The sequence below is a fragment of the Podarcis tiliguerta genome (genome assembly GCF_965153285.1).
Source record: "Podarcis tiliguerta genome assembly, chromosome: 8".
NCBI classification, from domain to species: domain Eukaryota; kingdom Metazoa; phylum Chordata; class Lepidosauria; order Squamata; family Lacertidae; genus Podarcis; species Podarcis tiliguerta.
Window position 1 is genome coordinate 1656566 of NC_139541.1, and position 11607 is coordinate 1668172.

The 11607-nt window shown below is 42.3% G+C and overlaps 1 protein-coding gene across 1 annotated transcript in view; it reads left to right on the plus strand.

Moving 5' to 3' along the window:
- Positions 1 to 5535: 5535 nt before the first annotated feature.
- ANKRD39 (ankyrin repeat domain 39) overlaps positions 5536 to 11607 on the plus strand; it is a 320177-nt gene continuing 314105 nt past the window's right edge. Inside the window, exon 1 of the mRNA XM_083456657.1 lies at positions 5536 to 7396. The gene's annotated coding sequence lies outside the window, so the exon portion shown is untranslated. The remainder of the gene's footprint in view (positions 7397 to 11607) is intronic.

The following is an 11607-nucleotide window of genomic DNA, read 5'->3' on the forward strand; positions in this document are numbered from 1 at the left end:
AAAACCAACAGTGTAGCAGGGTAGGCCCAGGTAAAGAGGATTTTATTATTGTAGAGAGCTTGTGCAAACCGCTGCATACATTTCCTGTCTTGAAGCGTTTCCTGAGAAAAGTCTTGTCTCACTATGACCTTTCGCTGTTTAAACTGCAGGTCTGCTTTCTGCCGGAGTGATTTGTAAATTTAACTTCTCTCTTGTGAATGCCATGATTACGCCCCTGGGAAGTCCAGAGACTCCTTGTGATGTGAACACCCGGTGCACTCTCTCAATTTCATTCTGCTCAATTTCAATTCCTTGTTCTTTGAGCCATTGTAACATCTCCTTTTCCAGGTCCTTATTCCCAATATCTTCAGAAATACCAGAGATTTAAAATTCCTTCTGCGCTGTCTATCGTTCATTAGTGAAATTCTTTTTGTCACAGATTCTATTTTGTTTACATTTGCATCAGCTACCTCTTTTGCATACTCTGCTATTTTCATAACATTTTCTACTGTAGCAGTTATTCTTCTCACCTCTCTTTTCAAGTCTTGCATATCAGCACGAACATTTGCTTCCGAACGCTGAATTATTTCACCCAGCTCCTTCAAAGCCTTGGCCATCTTGTTAAGTCCTTCTCAAGTCTTTCCCAAATAAATAGATAAACCACAGTTTTAAACACTAACTCACCCCCATCCAGGACCTGGACCTAAGCCCAGTTGTCGGTGAGTTGTCTCAGCTATCAGTTTGAAGAGAGTTATTTGTTTTTTAGGCTTTTAATTAGTAAAGTTCCAAGAGCGAGACGGGTGTGCGTCTACCCACGCTGACACATGCACAGTTCTGCTTGCACCTGGCTTTAGAGCTACTATAAGGTAAAGGTAAAGGTACCCCTGCCCGTATGGGCCAGTCTTGACAGACTCTAGGGTTGTGCGCCCATCTCACTCAAAGAGGCCGGGGGCCAGCGCTGTCCGGAGACACTTCCGGGTCATGTGGCCAGTGTGACATTGCTGCTCTGGCGAGCGAGAGCCGCACACGGAAACGCCGTTTACCTTCCTGCTAGTAAGCGGTCCCTATTTATCTACTTGCACCCGAAAGTGCTTTCGAACTGCTAGGTTGGCAGGCGCTGGGACCGAGTGACGGGAGCGCACCCCGCCGCAGGGATTCGAACCGCCGACCTTTCGATCGGCAAGCCCTAGGCGCTGAGGCTTTAGCCCACAGCGCCACCCGCGTCCCTAGAGCTACTATAATTGGTGGTAATTTCAAATAGCCTTCACGCCTAAAGGGGCAGAATTGAAATTACCACCGAGCTACTATAATTGGTGGTAATTTCAATTCTGCCCCTTTAGGCGTGAAGGCTATTTGAGTTTGAAGGGGAATGGGACATTCTGGTACATAAAGAAACTGATGAGTGAGGGTTCTCTCTCCAGTCTGGCATTCTTGGGGTTGCAGAAAGGGTTTTAGGGTTTTATTGCTAGCTCAGACTGGTTTGAACAGGTCCAAGCCGGGTGGTACAGGTCCAAACCAGTTGGAACTGGTTCAGACTGGTTGGAACTGGTCCAAGACAGTTTGAACCAGTTGAAACCAGTTGGGAAAAGTCCAGGCGGGTTCCAACTTGCCCAGACCAGTTTGAACTGGCCCAGACTGGTTGGAACAAGCTCAGACTGCTTGGAACAGGTCTAGGCCGGTTTGAACCAGTCCAAGTCGGTTGAAACAGGTCCAAGCCAGTTCGAACCGGTCTAAACCAGTTTGAACAGGTCTAGGTCGGTTTGTGCTGGTACAAACCGGTCTTGGCCGGTTTGAACAGGTCTAGGCCGGTTTGAAATGGCCCAAGCCATTTGAGCAGTTCCAAGTGGGTTGGAATTGGCCCAGACAGGTTGGAGCAGGTCCAGACCACTTGGAGCAGGTGCAGGTCATTTGAAACTGTATTTGACTGGTTCAAACCAGCCTAGACCAGTTCAAACCGGCTTTGACCGGCACAAATCAGCTTGGACTGGTTCAAACCAGTCTAGACCTCTTCCAACCAGTCTGAGCTAGTTCCAACCAGTCTGGGCCAGTTCAAACTCATCTGGGCAAGTTGGAACCCACCTGGACCTTTTCCAACTGGTTTGGGCTGGATCCAACTGGTAATGATTCCAACTGGTCTGGGCTGGTTCCAAGCGACATAGACTTGTTCCAACCAGCCTGGACCTGTTGTAACCAGCTTGGGCCAGTTTCAAATGACCTGCACCTGCTCCAGCTGGCCCGGACCTGCTCCAACCTGTCTGGGCCAGTTCCAACCCACTTGGAACTGTTCAAACCGGCCTAGACCAGTTCAAACTGGCCTAGACAGGTTCCAACCGGCTTGGACCTGTTTCAACCGACTTGGACTGGTTCCAGCCAGCCTAGACCTGTTCCAACCAGTCTGGGCCAGTTCCAAGTGGTCTGTGCAAGTTGGAACCCGCCTCGACCTTTTCCAACTGCTTTGGGCTGGCTCCAACCGGTGTGGACCGGACCCAACTGGTATGAACTGGTCCCAACTGGTCTGGGCTGGTTCCAAGTGACATAGTCCTGTTCCAACCGGCCTGGACCTGTTGTAACCAGCTTGGGCCAGTTTCAAATGACCTGCACCTGCTCCAACTGGCCTGGACCTGCTCCAACCTGTCTGGGCCAGTTCCAACCCACTTGGAACTTCTCAAACTGGCTTGGGCCATTTCAAACCGGCCTAGACCTGTTCAAACCAGCCAAGACCGGTTCAAACTGGCTTGGACCAGCTTGGACTGGTTCCAACCGGTCTCAACAGCTTCCAACCAGCCTAGACCTGTTCTAACCAGCTTGGACCTGTTCTAACCAGCTTGGGCCGCCTGGACTTTTCCCAAATGCTTTCAGCTGATTCAAACTGGCTTGGACCAGTTCAAACTGGTCTGAACCAGTTCCAACCGGTTTTGGACCTGTACCACCCGGCTTAGACTGGTTCAAACCAGCCTAGACCTATTCAAACCAGTCTGAGCCGGCAATAAAACCCTAAAACCCTTTCTGCAACCCCAAGAGTGCCAGATGGGAGGGAGGACCCTCACTCATCAGTTTCTTTATGTACTAGAATGTCCAATTTCCCTTTTGCGATGTGATTTTCTATCTAAAATTCAAGCTCAAATAGCTTTCATGCCTATATAGGCAGAATTGAAATTACCACCAATTGTATGGTGCAAGCCAGGTGCAAGCAGAACTGTGCATGCGTCGGCGTGGGTAGACACACACCCGTCTCGCTCTTGGAACTGTTCAAACCAGTCTGAGCCAGTTCCAAGCAGTCTGGGCCAATTCAAACTGGTCTTGGGAACTTGGAATCCGCCTGGACTTTTTCAAACTGCTTTGGGCTGGTTCCTACTGGCTTGGACTGGATCCAACCAGTATGAACGGGTCCCAGCAGGTCTGGGCTGCTTCCAAGTGGCACAGAGCTGTTCCAACCGGCCTAGACATCTTCAAACCGTCTCAGACCGGCAGAAACCAGCCTGGACCTGTTCAAACTGGCTTGGAACGGCACCAACTGGCCTAGACCGGTTCAAACTGGCCTAGACCAATTCCAACCGGCTTGGACCGGTTCAAACTAGCCTAGACCTGTACAAAACTGCCTTGACCGGTTCAAACCATCTTGGATCAGCACAAACCTGCCTAGACCGGTTCATACTGGCCTAGACTGGTTCCAACCGGCTTGGAACTGTTTCAACCGACTTGGACCGGTTCAAACCAGTCTAGACCTGTTCCAAGCAGTCTGAGCCAGTTCCAACCCGTCTGGGCCAGTTCAAACTGGTCTGGGCATGTTGGAACCCGCCTGGACTTTTCCCAACTGGTTTCAGCTGGTTCAAACTGTCTTGGACCGGTTCCAACCGGTCTGAACCGGTTCCAACAGAATTGATGGTAACAGGGCGCCGGGGCACTGAATGTGGACCTTTCAGTACCACATTTCCAAATCAGGCGACTGCATTTTGATCGGGAACAAAGGGAAGCAAATCTCTGAGAATCTGTTGAGAAGCACTTCACAAGGGACATAACGATGCGGGGGGAGTGTTCAACAGCTTGTAATTCAAGCACTCCACTAGGCTGTATGATAGCAAATTTCAAAAGGGCTTTCTCAGGGGACTATGGTGTCAAACTGACTGAGAACGCATTGTGAGCTGAATTGGCCAAGCCAGGTTGCGTGGCGATTTCCCGCCTCCCACCAGTAGGAATAAAGACACATGACACCGTTATTTTAAGGTTAATAATAATAATAATAATAATAAATTTTATTTATACCCCGCCCTCCCCAGCCAAAGCTGGGCTCAGGGCGGCTAACAACAATCAAAACAATCCAACATTCTAAAAACTTTTCACCATAAAATCAATCAAAAACAAATTGATGGCAACCAGCAAGCAAGACCCTGTGCAGATTGCCAGAGGAGGGGGTCAGGCTGCGCCCTGACCAAAGGGCTGGTGGAACAGCTCTGTCTTACAGGCCCTGCGGAAAGATGTCAAGTCCCGCAGGGCCCTAGTCTCTTGTGACAGAGCGTTCCACCAGATTGGTGCCACAGCCGAGAAAGCCCTGGCTCTAGTTGAGGCCAGCCTAACCTCTCTGAGGCCTGGGACCTTCAGGATGTTTTTATTTGCAGACCGTAGGTTTCTCTGTGTGGGCTAAAATAGGCCGCAACTTTATTGGTTACAGGTGATGAGCGGTATTGGCTTAGGCATTGGTCCGATCCGACTATCCAGCTTCAGCCTGCTTGCTTGAAGACCCGGAAGGGTTAACACCAGCAGGGGGAGCCCTGCTGATGCACATCAACTAGGCACTCCCCCGGGGTCACCGCTTGGGGGTGTGCCTTGGGCCCTGGCCTCCATAGGCTTCGGACGGGGCCACCCCCCCCCCAGAATCCTTTGCCGGACTAGCCTTCAATATCCGGGGGAGGTGATGGCGCTCCCCACCATACACCTACATAACAATACCCATAGCAATGCCTAACCGCCACTCGAGAAAAACTCAAAGCCAATACCCTCAGACGTTAACATTGCTTTTCAATTTTTTTGCTTCCAATTTTTCCAGAATATCTACTATACTCCTGATATTATCTTTGATATGTCTTCCAGGCAGAAAAACTGTCTGGTTCTCATGTTTTGTCGCCCCCCCCCCCCCCGTTTCTTTCCTGTTTTATTAAATTTGCTTTAGTAACATAACATTATTATATATATTCTATAAAACAAAGAATACAGAACAAAATTCATTCATACTACAATGCCTAACTACATAACATTAATATATATGGTTTCTGAAAAAAAGGCTTACATAACAAAATCAATTCAAAATACCATCCGGTTTACTTTTTTTTTTTTTCCTCCTCCCTCCCCACTCCAGCCCTCCCCACCCAATCTATTATCATAGCCTTCTAAATCTAACAGATCTGTATTTTCTAATACCATCCATTCCTTTAACCAACAGAGACAAGATGCTTCATAATACAATTTCAAATCTGGCAGGGCGAAGCCTCTTCTTTCTTTAACAATATAATAACTTATATTGTATTCTCGGCTTCTTTCCCTGCCAGATATAGCTTGAAATTGTTGTGTGTTTTTTTTATAAAATATTTATTAAAATTTTCAGAACATTACAAAAAGAAAAAAGAAAAAGAAGAAAAATACAAAAGTAAAAGACAGTTAAAAACAATTCAATCTTTCATAACTTATCTTGCATTTGCTTGTTTCCCGGACCTCCTCACACCTCCCTTTTTTGTATTCCAGTTCAATTTATTTATTCAGCAAATCCTTTCCCTCTTTACTTTTATCCTTATCTTTGATCTTAATATATTGTAACTTTGAATTTTCACCTGTTAACAATCCGTTTTTACATATTTCTTCCCAACATTATTACTAAAAACCACTTAACCTCAATCCAACATCATTCTGACATTCATTAATTTTGCAATATTTCTGTAGGTAGTCTTTAAATTTCTTCCAATCTTCTTCCACCAACTCTTCTCCCTGGTCTCGGATTCTGCCGGTCATTTCCGCCAATTCCATATAGTCCATCACCTTCATCTGCCATTCTTCCAAGGTGGGTAGATCTTGTGTCTTCCAATACTTTGCAATAAGTATTCTTGCTGCTGTTGTGGCATACATAAAGAAAGTTCTATCCTTCTTTAACACCAAATGGCCGACCATGCCCAGGAGGAAGGCCTCTGATTTCTTCAGAAAGGTATATTTAAATACCTTTTTCATTTCATTATATATCATCTCCCAGAAAGCCTTAATCCTTGGACACGTCCACCAGAGGTGAAAGAATGTACCTTCAGTTTCTTTACATTTCCAACATTTATTGTCGGGCAAATGATAGGTTTTTGGAAGCTTGACTGGTGTCATGTACCACCTGTATATCATTTTCATAATATTCTCTCTTAAGACATTACATGCCGTAAACTTCATACCTGTGGTCCATAACTGTTCCCAGTCAGCCATCATAGTGTAATGTCCAACATCTTGTGCCCATTTAATCATAGCTGATTTTACCATTTCATCCTGAGTATTCCATTTCAACAGCAGATTATACATTCTTGACAAATTATTAGTTTTGGAATCTAACAGTTCTGTTTCCAATTTTGATTTTTCCACCTGGAAGCCAATTTTATTATCCAAATTATATGCCTCCATTATCTGATAATAATGAAACCAATCTCGCACTTTGTTTTTTAGTTTTTCAAAACTCTGCAATTTCAATTTATCTCCCTCTTGTTCCAGAATTTCCCAATATTTTGGCCATTTGGCCTCCATATTGAGCCTTTTCAGGGCCTTCGCTTCCATCGGTGACAACCACCTTGGGGTTTTATTTTCAAGTAGGTCCTTATATCTTATCCAGACATTAAACAATGCTTTCCTGACAATATGGTTTTTAAATGCTTTATGTGCTTTGACCGTATAATACCATAAATATGCATGCCATCCAAATACATTATTAAAACCTTCTAAATCCAAAATGTCTGTGTTTTCAAGAAGCAGCCATTCTTTCAACCAGCAGAAAGCTGCTGATTCATAATAAAGTTTAAGGTCTGGCAGGGCAAATCCACCTCTTTCCTTTGCATCTGTTAGTATTTTAAATTTTATTCTCGGCTTCTTGCCCTGCCAGACAAATCTAGAAATGTCTCTCTGCCACTTCTTGAAACAATCCATTTTGTCAATAACTTGCAATGTTTGAAACAAAAACAACATTCTAGGCAATACATTCATTTTTATCGCAGCAATACGGCTTAGCAGTGAAAGCTTCAAATTTGACCAAATTTCTAAGTCTTTTTTCACTTCCATCCAGCATTTTTCATAGTTGTCTTTAAATAAATTCCCATTTTTAGCTGTCATATTGATCCCCAAGTATTTCACTTTCTTAACCACTGTTAAACCTGTCTCATTCTGAAACACCTCTCTCTCAGTCTCTGTATCTTGAAATTGTTTTTTGCCATTCTTTAAAAATTGTTGCTCCCTTGATTATTGGAATTGACTGAAACAAAAATAACATATTTGGTAGCACATTCATTTTAATAGCAGAAATCCTTCCCCAAAATGACAATTTAATCCTTCCCCATATTTCCAAGTCTCTTTTAATTCCATTCCACACCGGTGTATAATTATTTTGGAAGAGATCAATATTTTTAGGAGTTAACCAAATTCCTAAATATTAAACTTTTTTTTACTGCTTCTATACCAATTTGTTGCTGCAACACTTCCACCAGGTCCTGTTTCATATTTTTAACTATCATTTTAGTTTTCTTTTTGTTCAATTTAAAACCTGCCACTTGCCCAAACAGTTTTATCTCCTCTAATACTTCTTTAGCACTTGTAACTGGATCTTCTATTGTTAGTACCAAGTCATCGGCAAAGGCTTTCACCTTATACTCGTTCCGAACGACTAAAATTCCCTTTATTATTTCATTTCTTCTTATTGTCCTTAGAAAGACTTTCAGTGCCAATATGAATAATAGTGGTGATAATGGACACCCTTGTCTTGTACCTTTCGTAATATCAATACTATCTGTTACTATATTGTTCACAATCAATTTTGCTCTTTGTTCTGAATATATAGTTTTTATTCCTTTTAAGAAGAATTATCCAGTATCCATTAATTCCAAATTCTTTAACATAAATTCCCAAGATATATTATCAAAGGCCTTTTCCGCATCAACAAAATTTAACATCGCTTGCTTTTCATTTCTGGCAGTCAGATATTCAGTTATATTAACTATATTTCTTATGTTGTCTTTCATCTGTCTGCCAGGTAAAAAGCCTGCTTGGTCCTTATGAATTATCTCATTCAGTATCTTTTTCAATCTGTTTGCCAATATACTTGCGAATAACTTATAATCATTATTTAACAGCGAAATCGGTCTGTAATTCTTTACTTGCATTAAATCCGAATATTGTTTTGGTATTAATGTAATATATGCATCTTTCCATGTTTCTGGTAATTCTCCTTTTCTTAATATATTGTTCATAACTTCTTTCAACGGTACAAGTAGGGTGTGTTTCATTTCTTTGTAATATTTTGCTGTAAATCCATCCGGTCCTGGTGTCTTTCCACTTTTCAATTCTTTTATAGCAGCCTTAATTTCCTCTATTTCAATTGGGTCATTTCTTTTCCTTCCACTGTGATCTTATTAATTGTACTCTGTTCTTTCCTTTTTTAGATTTGCCATGCCAACCATTTTCCAGATATATCGGCATATTCAAAATTTTTCTGTCTCAGTATTTTAATACTCCATTCAACCTCTTGATTTATTATCATTGCAAATTGGCTTTGTAATATTTTAATATTCTGATTTATTTTCATGTTGTTTGGATTTTTAACTAGCTTCTTCTCATTTTCTATTATTTCTTTTAATATTTCTTTCTTTCCTTTTTCTCAAAATTTATTTTTAATGCTATTTTGTTGTATGAAGAAGCCTCTCATAACTGCTTTGCTAGCATCCCAAACCACACACATTTTTGTTCCTTTATTACTATTATTCACAAAGTATTCCGTCAGCATCTTCTGCGCTTTCTCCTTTATTTTTTGGTCATCCAGCAAATTTTCATTTAATCTCCATCAAAAGGTTTTTTCCTCTATTTCTTTTATCTCACATTTTATTGCATTATGATCCGAAAGTATTTTTGGTTGTATTTCTATTTTTGTCACTCTTCGTGTTAATTCGCTGGTTATCCAAACATAGGCTTTTCTTGACATTGATTGATTTGGTTCTGAGAAATAAGTAAATTGTTTTTCTAATGGGTGTCTTAGTCGCCAAACATCCACTAGATTACAATACTCAATCATAGAAAAAAATGTCTTAGGTAATTTCCCTTCTTTCGATTTTTCTCTTGTCCTCAGCCTTTCCATTTCCATCAATACCACTCCGTTCATATCTCCCATTACTATAATTTTCTGATCCACAAATTCAGATAGTTTTTCTTCTAAATCCTTATAAAATTCAGTCTTACTACCGTTCGGTGCATACACTCCGACAATTATTAGTTTTTCGCCCTGTCATGTGACTTGTACCACTATCACTCTACCTTCTTCATCCTTGAAGATTTGCCGAGCTTCAAATTTACTTTTTATATACAAAACCACTCCTCTTTTCCTGCTTCTGTCTGATGAAATAAATTCATTTCCTAATTTTTTATTAATCAATACTCTTCTATGTTTCCTAGCCACATGAGTTTCTTGTAAACAAATAATGTCCAAATTCTTTTTTTTAGGAAATGTCCAATTTTATTTCTTTTTGTCGTTAATGCCGTTAACATTCCATGTCCATATTTTCAGAGCCGTTTTCTGTTCTCTTTAAAAATAAAAGAGTAAAAGTCTTAAACTTGACCTTCTTCTTCCTCTTCTCCTTCTCCTTCAATACTACCTTTGTCTTCTTCTTCCAGTCCTGCCTGCTGCTCCCGCTTCTGCTACTTCATCTACTTTTCCCAACTCTTTGTATCTTCTCAAGAATTTATGTGTGTCATCAACATTTGTAAATTTAAACTTTTTCTCCTTATAATAAAAGGAGATCCCTTCTGGAAATTCCCACTTAAATTCAATTCCATTTTTCCTTAGTATCTATGTCAGAGATTTATATTGGTGTTATGTACTGAAGTTCTCACCCTGGGCCAGCAGGGGGATACTGTAGATAGTTATGCAAATGAAGGATCGAAAGTAACATTCAATGATTGGATAGTTTGTATGCAAATGAAGGATCGAAAGTGACGTGGATAGTTATAGAAAGTTGCTACAGTTACACTGTTCTGGAGCTCTATATAAGCAGGCTGACTGAGCTCTTCAGTTCAGTTCAGTTCTGACCTCTGAATAAACAAGAGCTGTTTGAAGAATCGCTGTGTCGTCTGATATGTTCGCCCACAACTTAACATTGACCTTTAAAGCCCTAAACGGCATTGGCCCAGTATACCTGTAGGAGCATCTCCACCCCATTGTTCAGCCCGGACACTGAGGTCCAGCTCTGAGGGCCTTCTGGCGGTTCTCTCCTTGCGAGGTTACAAGGAACCAGGCAGAGGGCCTTCATTTATTTCAGTAATTCATTTATTTCAGTAATTCAGCTTAAAAGGAGAAACTAATATATGAGATAGACTCATGACATGCAAAGTGAGATATGTCAAGCCTTTATTTGTTATAATTGTGATGATCATGGTGTACAGCTGATGAAACCCCCAAATTAACAATCTCAGAAAATTAGAATATTAAATGAAATCAGCAAAACAAGGACTGCAAATAGACCAATATTGGACCTCTGAGAAGTAGAAGCATGCATATGTACTCAGTACTTGGTTTGGGCCCTTTTTGCATCAGTTACTGCCTCAATGTGGTGTGGCATGGATGCTGTCAGCCTGTGGCACTGCTGGGCTATAATGAAAGACCAGGATGCTTCAGTAGCAGCCTTCAGCTCTTCTGCATTGCTCGGTCTCATGTCTCATCTTTCTCTTGGCAATGCCCCATAGATTCTCTATGGGGTTCAGGTCAGGCGAGTTTGCTGGCCAATCAAGCACAGTAATCCCATGGGCATTGAACCAGGTTTTGGTACTTTGGGCAGTGTGGGCAGGTGCCAAAGTCCTGCTGGAAAATGAAGTCAGCATCCCCATAAAGCTCGTGTGCGGACGGAAGCATGAAGTGCTCCAAAATCTCCTGGTAGATGGCTGTGTTGACCCTGGACTTAATGAAGCACAGTGGACCAACACCAGCTGATGACATGGCTCCCCAAATCTCTTTTCTGATGAGAGCAGCTTTTGCATCTCATTTGGAAACCAAGGACCCAGAGTCTGGAGGAAGAATAGGGAGGCACACGATGCCAGTCCAGCGCTTGAAGTCCAGTGTGAAGTTTCCACAGTCTGTGTTGATTTGGGGAGCCATGTCATAGCTGTGATCTATTTCTGTGATACAGCGGCATATAATTTACTTTTTAAAGTAAATGCATAAAAACATACAGTATTGGCCTAAATATAAGCTGCACCTTTTAAACTGGGGGGGGGGGGGGATACTCGAATATAAGCTGCTCGCTGTTCCTGGGTGCATACTAGGCGGGGGGGGGGGGTGCACTGCGTTGCTGGCGGCCTTCCACTTTCTTCGCTGTCTTCCTTGGGGGAGAGGACGGGGTACTACGTGTGGGGCGGGTGCCG